We start from the raw sequence: 9,625 nt of genomic DNA on the forward strand, positions 1-9,625 counted from the left end.
ACACCTACTAAATTCAACGTCGAATGCTGAGCTGATTAATTAATTTATTAATGCGAAAGTAAATATGTATATAAAATAATTTTATCATGTGTTGTGTGTGTTGTGTGGTTCCCGGCACCAATACAAAAAAGAATAGGACCACTCCATCTCTTTCCCATGGATGTCGTAAAAGCCGACTAAGGGGTAGGCTTATAAACTTATTCCAAGCTTATAAACCTACCCCTTAGTCACCTTTTACAACATCCATGGGAGAGAGATGGAGTTGCCCTATTCTGGCGACTAAGGGAAGGCTTATAAACTTGGTATTCTTCTTTTAGGCGATGGGCTAGCAACCTGTCACTATTTGAATCTCAATCATATCTTAAAGCCTAATAGCTGAACGTGGCCTATCAGTTTTTGCAAGACTGTAGGCTCTGTCTTCCCCGCAAGGGATATAGACGTGATTATATGTATGTATGTATTTAAACAAATTAGACGCACTTATTTCCACACATATTTATGAGCGTGTTGTATTAGTTTTATTTGTGTTCATAGGACGTAATCATGTTCCGAAATGTTATGTCATGGTAAAGTTCCCTCGCAGACCTCGGGCAATTGAAGTAAAACCCTACGAAGAAAATGATTGGCCAAGGTGACTTCTAAAAACACAGCTCTATAATATATAATTGTATGTGCGAAATTGGCATAACCAATGATTCAGTTTATGCCAAATTCAAGTAAATATATTTCTCGGTTTACCTATTTCATGGCTAAATGTTCTCTACTACTGACTAACCAAACTGTTCCTAGCGAAACTCAAGTTACTTTCCTTGCGAAAATAACTATTTACCTTGTTATACCCCACAACAGAATAACAGAACAAAGTGGGTGAAACGACTTCGCAACAAACTCAACTAGGTGTAACTGCATCTAGCCATTGTTTCGCTATCAAATTGTCAGCAAATCCTACCCCATTTCAGATCTTTTATAAAACACCCCGCACATACAAACATACACTTATATGAAGTGAACTGTCGTGGTGGAAAGTGTAAACAATGTGCGTTTTTGTGTACAGATGTATAGTTTTGTGTGTAGTGTTGATGAGAGTAGCTGATTGCAATCCTGTGATGACAAATTTTAATGCAAGCGTCAGAGATTTTTCTAATCCCGAGGACAATATTGTGAGATGATTATATTAATTATAAAATTATATTATATAAAAATAATTCCAATTTAATAGTATAAATGCGAAAGCCTTTGTTTGTTTATATATATGTCAACAATCTTGTATATGTTATAATATGATTGTTTATATGTTAACAATATTTTAGAAATGACAAACTGTTAAAAAACTTAGAAGATCATAGGGAACCATTAACATAACCATTGAAATCGATAAAAGACAAAAAATGCCATGTTGTATTGTAAAGTGCAGTTGTAAAAATAAATTATATCAAAATTGAGATGCAAAATGGAAACTGTATGTCACAACTATCAGTTGTGTCACACTAACCAAATACCATTAATTCCGGTTACTTTTTTCTTAGGACTTGCAAAATACGTATCTGTACTAGTGACGTAAGTAAAAGAAATATATCCCATTAATTGCCTTTTCCGTGGGAAATCAAGGAAATCCATTCTCTTATTATACCCCTAGACCACCTAAGGAACTAAACCTTTACTTGCCGATTTTTGCCCAGCGGTTTGGTATAAAAGTCAATCAGTCAGATTTCTTCTTTTCTTTTCTTTTCTTCTTTCTGTTAACGTAAAATAAAATACTTTCTACAGAATTCGACGAGTGTTCGCACATTACAAAAGGAAGAACTAGCGAGGTACGCCAATTTCGCCCCCGTTCAGAGTCCTATCAAATTCAAGGTAAATATTTACATTACATTATTATTTTGCAAGTCTTCTTACGGAGTTTCTCTATTCTAACTTAGAATGTCAAGGACATATATGATAAAGACATTTTAATATTGTTATAAATTAACATAGATACATTATGATCACGCCTTTTTTCCGTGGATATGGGTAGACACTAAGTCTATTCACTAGCCACGATCCCTGCATACGCTCTTAGCGTCATCCACATTCGTTAATCTTTTCATGTTTTGTTATAAGAAGTAAGAATGCATAATGCGGTATGACCGCCTTTTATGCAACACCAAACATACCTAAAGATAAATACGTCTGTATAATAAAAATAATTAATTCATTCATAATATGATTCACTTCTAATTATGTTAAAGTTGATTAAGGAAACTTTGGTATATATATTAAATATATTATATATCAGCGTGTTCCATATAGCAGATATCAGCGGATGTGACCAACTTATCGACACAAACAAAACATTGCATTTTTATAACTGTTATCCCAACTAATAACATAAATGCGCATATATTTGTTAACACTTTAATTATTTACATAGCTTTATCTCTTACGGGGTAGCCAGAGCTGAGTTTCGAAAGCCACGTTTAGCTAGTGACAGACCTATAAGTAACCAGCTTATAAGTTTTTCCTTTGATTAAGTTTAACTGATTCTATCTAAATTTTTTGCACACACATAGTACTTAAAATATATTCATACACAAAATCGCGTCTTCTTACAGGACGGGGTACGCAGAGACTATATCTTTCCACTTGCCACGATCTCTGCAAACTAACTACTAAAAATGATAACGAATCAATTATAATTTCGGTTCAAGTAAATACGTCTCCGATTTTGTAAATGTCCACATTGTATGTAAACGATGGTACCTGTCTCGGATGACACCATCTTGGATTTTTTAATGAGCATTAGTTATTTAGCTCTTAACTGCTTAAAAACATCATCTGGGCATTTCTTCCAAATTGTGACTCACAGAAGACAAGGCCCGCCTAATTTCTTGCTACACGGCAAATCGAATATAAATTAGTACGTGTGAGAAACGTTATACATTGTTACCAAGAAATAAGTAACAGACAGGTACGAGGTCGCCGTCACGGGAACTGACCTCAAGGTATGCTGTTCCCGCTCTGAAAATAGTTACTTAAGCAGCAGTCTTTATAAAAATATGAAATCTAGTAAAAATAATCCAGTATGAACGCTGATTGATGCTAAAATCGATACAATATGATCACTCCATCTTTCACTAGAAAATATACACGGAGACAAAACTATTTCCAAAAATTATTGTCAGATGACCAGGGGTCTTTTCTGAATATTTTAACAAGGAAAATGTTTTATCTTACTTACTCCTCTGTTATCTAAATTTATCTAAATAGAGAGAGAGAGAGATGATAGAATATATCCCTTGTCAGCGATAGGTAGGCCTGCAAGTAAAATTTACTGTGTCAATTATTAGGATGATATAAATAATTAATTAGTTTATTAATTATTTAAATAATTAATGATTAAATTTGTGGTCAAAGGCGCACCTCGGACTAACACCAAGAGAAATAAAACAAATGGACGTTTTAACAAAAATGGAATGCTTCCCCTTAAAAGCGGTGTTTAGCAAATTATGCCAGGTTAAACGACAGATAACATCAAATTCCCAGTCTTATCCAATTTAGATTGTAATTGGTCGTAATTTACTGATCAGAAAATGATATATATGTTTGAAATAAATATTGTTGAATTGTGCAAAAATTATAATGTGGCGGGACACTTTATTGATAGACTAGACCATGTCAACCGCTTTCCACAAATAGTAGAAATATCTTTTTTTATATGGGGAGAGTGATACTTAGATGTAGTTGAAGCTAAGCGCTTTAATATTCTAGATTAAAGTGAGATATGTATAGGAACGCAAATCATTGAAAATAAAAGACATAATCCTAAAATTGAGGCTTATTCTTTTGGGCAACCGGCTAGCAAATGATTTAAAGGCGGAATTGTGATTCAGACATAAGGTATCTCTGAATTTTAAATCGTCCTTTGAGTCATATTGTCTCTGTCTACTCCGCAAGGGATAAATATGTGTGAAACCACCGGCACCGAACGTCTTAACTCTACGGCCGTTGCCGAGCTATGTATCAATAGACATATCGACACTCAACAATAGAGGATATTCAAATAATTCAAACACTATTGATATAAAAGTAAACAAACTTTTATTGCGATTAGAATCAAAATAAAACTATTATGTGAAAACAATGGGAAGCGAACTACGTATTGATGATACTAAGACAAAAGTTATGCAGTAATATGTAGTATGAAATTTACATATGACGAAAAATAATCTTAAATGTTAAATGGACCTATTAAAGCTTCTGTAAGAATTTTGAGAAATCCTTTCTTTTAATACCAAATTTCAGCTTTCTACATCCCCTTGTTTCGTACTTAGTTACACATTAACGCAGGAGTCATAAATACCTATCTATATTTATTGATAGCAACCTTTCTTGTCGTTTTAACAAAAACAAAATCTAGGATAGAACAAGTAAGAACATTATGAAAATCATTTATTTATAACCACATTTTGTCTAAGAACTATTCATACGATTTATTTTCATGCCACCTCGGTGAAACCAATTCTATACAATATACCAGTACAATTGTCTGCAAGCCAGACTTTCTCCACAAAAAGTTTAAGCCTGCACTTTGGAACCTTAAATAGCTCCGAGGCGAGAGATTACACTTCGTTCTTGACATATTTATAGCAACAATTAGACCAATATCGCCCGATACAGAAAATGGTTTCAATTGGAACCTAGATTTTGAAGAAAATTCTTAAATACCTAACGAGAATTGGTTTCGTGATTTGTACGAGTAATAAGCAAATCAGGGATCGTTGCAAATGCAAGGATGTATTTATTATTTGTCTCTAGGAAACGAAAATTACTTAAATGAAAAATCCAAATTAAAATGAGATATTGTTCAAAATTTAAATAAATGAATTTAATTGTTTTGACAATTATTTTTTGTTTTTAAGGAAATACCAGACAATGCACTTTCCTCCACTGCACACCATGGCAGAGGTCTCCTGCATCACGAACATAATGGTAAGAATATGACCATTCTCTCATTTTATCCTTCTCATTGTAACGTATTCTTGATCGTATTTATAATTCGATCATATGTATTGGAATATACTGAACCATTTTTAACTGTTGCTGTCGCCTACCATAGTTGGGAAAAGTGTTCAACTTTCTTTCTGTCTTGTCCAGTTGCATCTTCATTATTTTAAAGATCAGATTGCACATTTTCCTACCTATATTTTCTTCTCCACTTCTTTGCATTTGATAGCTGATTTCTTCGGCCACGTTTTTTAAGGTAGGTGTGGCATTTATATATTTATTTCTCGAATAACTGGCAGGATTCATCAAAATATTTTTTTTCTCTTATGGACACGAAGATCCAAACGTATTTTATTTTATTCTGTTATAACTAGCTACTTTATTTAATACAAAACGAAATATTTTTAAGTATGCATTTGTATTTTTGATGTATCTGAAATAGGTATCATAAAATAATATGGACACGACATCAAAATAGTATGGATTTACCTAGAATATTATTTCTAGACATTATCTATAGTCTTATAGTTTCCACTTGACAAGGACAACCCTGGTTCTGTCAATTTAATTTCATCCACGTCTCCATCCACTTTGCCCGACACATTCACCACAAATATTGCCCACACCAAATACTAACATATTCATGGTTACACCCCTATACTTACTGCTATTTTATGACAAGGGCACGCGTGGGGGACAAGTGATGCATTATTAAAGATGGACAGACACCAAGAGTGACGACAAGAATTGTTTGATGGTTTGTAAATTCTTTATTGTACGGAAAGGAAACATGACAAACAGAAAAGTTGAAAATCCAAAAAGTAGCTTAAAATAGTATAGGTACTGCTTGTGCATTGTTAACCTATGAAAGATGATAAACCTATATGGCTCACTATACCCAGCTTAAAGATCCTTTCGAATAAGAAGTAGAAGAAAAAAATGTGTAATGGCAAATGTTCTTGACACACAGACAATGTTGAGTTCAGTGACCTAGTGTCAAATACCAGACCAGCGGATTTCTGCTCAGTCTAGCGTTTCGATCTGCTGAACAAGAAAATTGGGAGTCGTTTGTCAGCGAAAAAGAAATTGGAAAGCCTTGACGGATCATGCAAATGTCATTTTTAAAGGCTGGACTTTCATTCTCGAAGGTGTCGGTAATTTCTGATGGTGTAATGACTCTCTGAAAAAGGTTGAAAGTATTAAAAATAAAAACAGAAAGCAGTAACATATTGTTTTCATTAGATCTGCTTTGTGTATTCTGATTTTTTAGATGATAGAATGCTATAATTAACATTTCCAAATCTGGAATCTAAAAATCCAGACAAGATTTTAAAAAGTAAAAATATTACCAGCATTAATTTCAATTTTGATTAGACCTCCGGAAAAGACGCGTGATTTTTTTATGTATATATGCACAGCTAAAGAATTATTATTGTGTAAATTTCAATTTTAGGCTACGGATTAGACTACGACGATGGTCTGCACTATGGCCATGGGGACTACCATCTCCATGACGCGGGTCATCTTCTAGACCATCACCATGATAGCCATGGCTATGCACACCATCTTGGCTATCATTCACATGGTCATGGATCACACCATGATGATGACGGTCATCATGATACGCATCTTTATCATGGAGATCATGGACATAATCACCACAAGCATTTGGCTCATGTAAGTCTTATTTGTATGTCACTCTAAATTGAATCTTTATTTCATCATTTGGCCTTTTAGCTAAAAGTAGTCGTCAAGTTTTGTGTCTATTAGCTCTGTTTACCCCGTATGGGATTAAGTGATATCATGCACAGAAACATTTTACACGAGTAATTTAAAACAGGTGCCCTCACTTTAGTCATTTTAAGTATTCTGTTTTAAGTGGCGCTTTGTATTAAGAGAAGAATTTGATTAGAATGTAGGTAGACAGTAGAAGTAACAAGTCACATAGGATTTTAAACGTTTGAATTTCAACATTCACAGATGATTTCAGAATGAAATTGATCAGAAAGAATTCTCCTTAGGCTTTAATATGTAAAAGATTGAAAATTAGCTTGTTCTAAAACACAACAAATACAATGTCAAGTGTCAAGAAACAAGATAATACCCGTAGTTACTTGCAACAGTTCCGATTCCATTCACTTTTCGTCCCACGCCTTGGTTTAGGCGTCATTTAAGCACAGGAAACCATGCATTACCTAGGTTGCACCTACTCTGGTCTCTAAGTGCATAATTATTTGTTTGGGAGTACTTATAAAATGTTGGTAGATTTGCATGAGCAATGCTACAAAATGTTTATCATTTTGAATATGTACCTATTGCAAAGAGTAGTATAAATTCCCTGAATTTGCAGGCCAACATATCGTTTACGTTTTAAAATATAACTTCATAGCTTTTTTATTTTTTTCCTTTCATGTTGGTTTGGCAGCGAGTAAAATGTGTGTGCCAGTTCTCTTCCCGCGCTGATTGTAAAAGCCAATTAAAGGAAATGTATAAAATGTTTGGGATAACTGTTTTAAGCGATGACCAACATAGTAACTTCTTACTATCTGAATCTCAATTCGACTAATCCTGCCCAAGATGGCCTTTGAGTCTTTTCGATGACATTAGCGCTATCCATCCCATAAAAGATAAAGACGTGGTCATGTATGTTTGTTTATAGAAAAAAGAGCTAGGATTCTTGTTTTTAATAAAATTGCGATAGCTTTCCCCTATCACATTCCGGAGTACCTATCACCGTTATTGTCAGAAATTTTTGGTACAAATCAAAAATACCCGATTGAAAGCTTCCTACGCTCAGTAGTTTCAACTATGCATTGTTAATCAGCTGAGTAGAGTATTTATTTTATCATTATAATAAAATTTTATCGACGGTAAGTACCTAGCAGTTTTTCATGTTTTATCCCACAGTAAGACCTAAGTGTTTGTTATCACAGTTCAATGATGTGAATCATGTCGGATCATTGGTTTCTTTCTACTCAACACGCAGCTCTCGTGAAGAATTCATTGATGACATAATAAAAAAGGTTTATTGTTGAGTTTAAACTAATATCCAATTGTCATCTAATAAAATGAATAGGTAGAGATTAGAAACTACCTACCTCTAGAATCACCAAAGTGAAATTATACTGTTTTCTTGTCCAGCCTTCACTACCCTTGAAGAAAGTCTTACAGACTTTCTTTTGTTTTCATTAAAATATTTTCAGTTATATACACATTTTGGTGAATATTTAAATGAAGATTAGATAGGTAAGGGAATTTCAACTTCAATGTGTAGGTACTTGCTTAATCTTATAAAAACAATGTTATTTGTACAAAAATACGTTAAAGATATTTTTGAAGTAGGTAGACACCTAATATAATTAGATTTTAATAAATGAAAACTGTTGTCGTGTTTGCTTTTTTAAATTGTTTCACAAGATAATTAAAAGCCTCAACATTGAAATGCCCTTACAATTTTTAATTCAAGTTACGAGTATGTAAGTTGCAGATCCAGTGTCACTGACCGCAGTATACAGAACTGTTTTATTTTTCAGGCATTGGCAGCAAAAACGATATTCTGGCCAATAGCTGGCATCGCCTTATTGGGAGCTGCGGCTGCTTTGGTCAGCAATCCTGTTCTTCTACAATTGGGAGTGGTGTCGGGACGTCGAAAACGGGAGACGCAAGATACGACTGATTTTGCTCAAAATTCTCTAACAAAATGGATGAATAATAACCCGTTTGTAGTTACAGCGAAAACAAGTTCGCTAAAGAGAACTGATAATAATTTCAAAGTTAAACCGATTGATAATTATCAACGAAATACTAAAGACGACATAGAAAATTATAAAAGACAGGAAGGTGTTGAAAGAAAAGATGATATTTCGAGAAGACATCTAAGAAATAGAGTATTTGATAAGAAACGTGTAGTGTTACGAAAACCATCAGCTGCATCGGCGAATGCTGTTTATGTCAATCAAGATCTTCCAAGAACAGAAACAGATGAGAATAAACATTACATAGCTATACCACTGCTTACCAACAGCTAACTATAAAACATCTATCTTGATGTTTGGTTAGTTGGATGGTAAGTTGATTACACATTTGGTGAGAGTAATTAGCGCTAAGGTAAATAATTTGTTTATAAATAAATTCATAATGACTAATTATTTGTAAAAGTTTTGTTTCATTTGTTATCAGGTTAAATTAAATAAAAATGTTGAAATGACTTAAATACTTACCAAAATATACTTAAAACGCGCAAAACATAACCACACTTAGAAGATTAAATACACAAAAGCCAAAAAATGCACATAACATCTTTAACACAAAATAAAACATTCACCAATCACATTAAACACATCACATTCAGCTGTTTAGAATACAAACAGTCAGAAATATTGACAAAACAAACGCTAAACCATCGATTGTTAGCGAAACGTCATCAAAGTACCGATCATACGGTCTAACAGAGCGGAGTGAAGTTGGGACTAAGTTGTTTTTCTGTGTAGTCAACTTAATGAAGTTAGTCACGGGTTTGATAGTGTGCGTGCAACGGACGCAGCGTTGCGCCCGCGCACGTTACAAATACAACTGCAGTTTGATTCATCTCGTGCGTACACGTTTTGAATTGGTGTGAGTGACAGTTTGATTGACTACATTT

At 33.8% G+C, this 9,625-nt stretch overlaps 1 protein-coding gene across 1 annotated transcript in view; it reads right to left on the bottom strand.

Annotated features, from left to right (window-relative positions):
* Positions 1–9,388, bottom strand: part of LOC106139755 (protein sprint) — a 230,636-nt gene extending 221,248 nt beyond the window's left edge. The window contains exon 1 of the mRNA XM_060948277.1: positions 9,204–9,388. The gene's annotated coding sequence lies outside the window, so the exon portion shown is untranslated. The remainder of the gene's footprint in view (positions 1–9,203) is intronic.
* Positions 9,389–9,625: the final 237 nt, after the last annotated feature.

The sequence above is a fragment of the Amyelois transitella genome, chromosome 15, assembly GCF_032362555.1.
Source record: "Amyelois transitella isolate CPQ chromosome 15, ilAmyTran1.1, whole genome shotgun sequence".
Classification (NCBI taxonomy): Eukaryota; Metazoa; Arthropoda; class Insecta; order Lepidoptera; family Pyralidae; genus Amyelois; species Amyelois transitella.